Source organism: Austrofundulus limnaeus, unplaced genomic scaffold, assembly GCF_001266775.1.
Source record: "Austrofundulus limnaeus strain Quisiro unplaced genomic scaffold, Austrofundulus_limnaeus-1.0 Scaffold182, whole genome shotgun sequence".
NCBI classification, from domain to species: domain Eukaryota; kingdom Metazoa; phylum Chordata; class Actinopteri; order Cyprinodontiformes; family Rivulidae; genus Austrofundulus; species Austrofundulus limnaeus.
The window spans coordinates 650,703-655,590 of record NW_013952584.1 but is presented as its reverse complement, the minus strand read 5'-3'; the positions used below and the strand labels follow the sequence as shown (position 1 = coordinate 655,590).

General features: G+C 39.7%; 1 long non-coding RNA gene across 1 annotated transcript in view; it reads left to right on the top strand.

The window, feature by feature from the left end:
* The first annotated feature begins 14 nt into the window (after positions 1–14).
* Positions 15–4,888, top strand: part of LOC106524317 (uncharacterized) — a 208,173-nt gene continuing 203,299 nt past the window's right edge. Inside the window, exon 1 of the long non-coding RNA XR_001310993.1 lies at positions 15–782. This is a non-coding gene — a long non-coding RNA (uncharacterized LOC106524317). The remainder of the gene's footprint in view (positions 783–4,888) is intronic.

The window sequence follows — 4,888 nt, the reverse complement described above, 5'->3', positions numbered from 1 at the left end:
TGTGTGTGTGTGTGTGTGTGTGTGTGTGTGTGTGTGTGTGTGTGTGTGGAGAGAAAGGAGTGTGTGAGTTTATCTGATTTTGATGTGAGAGAGAGTATAAATGGAGGGGGGCACAGTGGCATTTGCACGTGCAGGTTTGTTCCATGCCTCTGTAGGTGTGTGAAGTACACACACATGACTCCTGGGACTCCCATGTTCATTATTCTTCCTAAAAGAACCATTAAAATTTCATCAGTGCAATGCAATCTGTAGCCAGGCAGGAGGTAGGAGTGTGCAGGAGGAGAGGGAGACACTCAGCAGTGTGATGGGGAGGGCGATGCATCCTCCGCTCATTCACCGCTGCCTGCCTTCATGTCTCTCTCTCTCTCCTCCYTCCTCCGCCTTTTTTTCCTTCACCTTCTTCTTCTTCTTCTTCCTCTTCTTCTCCGGTGGTTCTGATTCCCTCGCCGCGAGCCCGTCAAAGCGCAGATTATGGTTCCCCTCACGATGTGAGCTAGCAGCATCCTTCCCCTCCCTCTTTTCCTTTCTTTCCTGCCACTCGTCCTGCCTCAGTTCCACTCCTGCCGCTCCTCTCTCAGACATCACTGGACCAGGTTTTTTTTTTTCTTTCCTCGAGCTCTAGGATGAAKCGGGAGTAACGTCCAGGAGGAAAGAGTTAACAAGGTGGCTTTTTTCTTCTTTTTCTTGTAAGGGTGAACAGGTTGGGATGTAAAAACACACAGAGCTGCATCCCAACTGGAATATTTTTTTGAGTAAATATTCCTCTTTTATGGAACTTAAAGGTGAGATTTTTTTTTGTTAATCTCAACTGCCTTGTTGTCAAACCTAAGAAGTGTGTTTTGTTTCAACTTAAAACAAAACTTTTCTGCTGAACCTCCTTTTTAAAAAGATCAAAGCTTGTTGCTGCTCTTTTTCCAGCTTTAAGCAGAGGGAAATTAACAGAAGAGCTTTAGAGCAGCGGGAACTGAGCACGCTCTCATCCACCGTCCTCTGATATGTCGCTTTGTTTTGCCAACATGCACACTCGCAGGTAGATCTGATGATGCTAATTGTGTCCTAATTGGGTTTTCCTGTCAGCCGAGGTGGTATTTGGTTTCTTGGAGACTTTAATGGTGTGTGTGTGTGTTAAAGCAGAGTGCAGTGTGTGAGAGTTAAGCTGTGTTTGGACTAGACTGCAAGAGCTTTTACGTATGTGTGCGAAAATGTATGTGTTAGTTCCAGGTCCATCTGTGGAGGTCTGGTATGATGGATGGTGACTGACGGAGGGTGTGAGGTGTGCGTGGAGGTGGAGGAGGATGAAGATGGGGAGGGTCTGTGTGTGTGTGAGAGAGAGAAGCTAGGTGGAGGAGCAGTACATCACCAGCTGCCTAATGGAATGCCGGGTACTTGAAGGGTCCTCTCCTGCTCCTCCTCCATCGCCACACCTCTCCCCTTCCTCCACTCTGGGTGGAGTGTTTATCTGAAGCACAAAAGCACCAAACGGCACCAGTACTTTTGTAGAAGCAGTTTTAGCAAGATTCCAGTTGAGCAAAATCTCAAATTGTCCAGTAGGCATTTTTTTCTCATTTGCCTTGCTTTCTTGGAAAAACTTCAGAGCAGCTTCTAATTTTTGTGTTAAAACTATTTGCCCAAATCAGGATCATGAGGATGATAACCCACCAGGGTCCTGGGAGCAGATCTATAACCACAATTCCAATGAAGTTGGTGTAAAACATAAATAAAAACAGAACAGGATGACTGAATCATTTTCAACCTATATTCAATCAAATACACTACAAAGACAAAATATTTAATTTTTTTTGTGCAAATCTTCACTCATTTTGAATTTGATGCTGCTGCAACAGCTTTTTCCGAAAAAGTTGGAACAGGGGCAACAAAAAACTGGGAAAGTTGAGGAATGCTAAAGAAAGCACCTGTTCGGACAATTTCACAGGTGAGTAGGTTTATTGGAAACAGGTGAGTGTCATGAATGGGTATAAAGGGAGCATCCTCGAAAGGCTCAGTTGCTCACAAGCAGCCACTTTGTAAAAACTACATGAGCAGATAGTCTAGTAGTTTAAGAACAACATTTCTCAATGTAATTGCAAGTATTTTAGGGATTTTGTCATCTACAGTCCATACTATCAAAAGATTCAGAGATTCCGGACAAATTTCTGCAAGTAAGCAACAAGGCTGAAAACCAACATTGAATACCTGTGATCTTCAATCCTTCAGGCAGCATTGCATTAAAACCCCACTCTTATTAGCACATGGRCTCAGGCACACTTCAGAAAACTATTGTCAGTGAACACAGTTCATGTCTAGATCTACAAGTTTAAACTCTACCATGCAAAGCTAAAGCCAGATATCAACAACACCCAGAAACATTGCTGGCTTCTCTGGACCCGAGCTCATCTGAGATGGACTGACTCAAATTAGAAATGTGTCCTGTAGCCTGACGAGTCCACATTTCAAATTGTTTGTAGAAATCATGGACGTGATGTTCTTCAGGCCAAAGAGGAAAACGGACTGTCTGGACTGTTTTCAGAGCAAAGTTCAAAAGCKAGCCTCTCTGATGATATAGGGKTGTATTAGTGCCCATGGCATGGGTAACTGTCACATCTGTGAAGGCACCATTAATGCTGAAAGCTACATAAAGGTTTTGGAGCAACATAAGCTGCCATTCAAGCCACGTTTGTTTTCAGGGACGTCCTGCTGATTTCAGCAAGACAGTGTCAAGACACATTCTGCATGTGTTCCAAGAGAGTGGCTTTGTAGCAAAAGAGTGCAGGTACTAGGCTGGTCTGCCTGCAGACCACACCTGTCTCCTGCTGAAAATGTGTGGAGCATTATGAAGAGAAAAATACAACAGAGACTCTGAACTAAGCAACTGAAGTTGTTCATCAATCAAGAATGGAAAAGAATTCCACCTACAAAGCTTCAACAATTAGTGTCCCCAGTTCCCAAGTGCTTGTTGAGTGTTGTTAAAAGGAAAGATGATAGTAATTATCCTAGCTTTTTTGGAACTTGTTGCAGGCATCAAATTCAAAATGAGTAATTATTTGAAAAAACAAAAACAATAATGAACATTAAATGTATTGCTTTTGAGACTGTCTCTCCATACTGTTCATGGCTATAGAACATAGCAATCAGCTGAGGCTTTTGAGGGCACTGGAAACAGCATAAACACTAGTTAGGTGGGTACTAAGAGCATAGAAATATTACGATTGGTAAAGGAGGTTTTTAGAAATTGTTCCAATCCATCCATTTTCTCATTATTAAAATACATTGTAGACTAGATCAAATGACTCTGCCTTCTCTCACTAGAGTTGAAGACAGCAGGACCTATGGAAGCTGCCTTGTTTGTTTGCTTGTAGAGGGCAGGACTTTAAACCTTTAAATGAACCGACTTGGGGGGAACCTGTTCCTTCTTCAGCTTCAACCGAAATACTATATATTGTCTAGATTTAGTACGTCTATGGTCCTAATAGGATTTATTTCTTTCAAGTAAATCTTTAACAACGAACCCAATTTGAAAACAAAAAAATGAACTCGTACTTCCAAAACTTTGATGACTTTTGAACTGCATGACATACATTTTTACAAGTACTTGTATGTTTCTATGTAATTTCATGTCCATATGTTTAAGTTGATGGTGTCAATATGACAGAGGCAATGCAATTTAAATATGTAAATAAGTTCTAAACACACGAGGTATTCCATTATAAAATTGCTCTTTTATCACTTATAATACTAAGCTGCTATCTAGCCAAAAGCAACAATTAAAATATAGGTGCCTAAAAATACAACAAAAGGCTATATTAGCAACAGGAAATAGTAAAAATTATATATTTTAAAAAGTGATGTTGGTTGATATCTGTCAGGTTTGTTGAGAAGGTTTTAAAGTTTGGGGCTTTAATAACAGAACGCTGCCTTCTGTCTCCTCACTAGAGTCTCAGGAATCACTAATTAAAGATTAATCAGTTTTTCAGTGCATTTTTGACACCAKTATATTAAAATGATAATATACCTTGTACAGTTTGCTGATGTAGCAAATGTTTGTAACCTCATTTTATTTGTGACTCTGAAGGAAGTTTTGTAACTGATTAATTGAATATTAGATGCAATATTGTATTTTATACTTTCTGATCATTTCAACCTTTAAGTTAAAGCAGACAAAGAGTCAGTGTGTCTTATCATGTGTTCTTTCTCTAAACAAAAATAAGTTACATTCTGACRTCTGGCACAAAAGGTAACACATCCAGAGGTGTAACCAGGAACAGATGAACACTATAAGCTGAATTCATTTTTATAGAAGAAATAAGTTGTCAGTTTTTGGCAGCGTCTCTGCTTTAGAGCAGGGCTCCTGTGTTTTGTTTCGATTTAGGCTCAAGGTCTTACACTGAGGCCTGTGTGCTGTACTGTGAACCTGATTGGAGTCAGACAATTAAAATAAAGTTTTAAAGAAGAAATCCAGTTGTATTCCTGTTTATTCGGACATACCATTTTGAACAACGCACATTTTTCCTACAAGTCATCACATCAAACCAAAGATTAAGTCACAAGTATTGCAGTAAGAAAATAGACATCTATAGCGAGGCGGCAGAACATTGTTGATAATAGGATTTTGTCAAAGTATAATGAATTAATATGTCATTTATGGGTTTCTTTAGTGAAATGTCCAAATATAATCCTACAAAATGTTTTAAAGCACTTTGTATGGGGTAAGAACACTGTCAAAAGTGGATAGGTAAAAGCAGAATTGTGTTCATATTAATAGTTTTGCATAACTAGAATTTGTAAACTAATATTTGAAATGTCCTGATGCATCTCAGTAAAAAATCAAAAGGAAAAAAATTGTATAGGTCCTCTGGACGGGTTCAGAAGGCTGCTGCTCAATTTTTTTCCT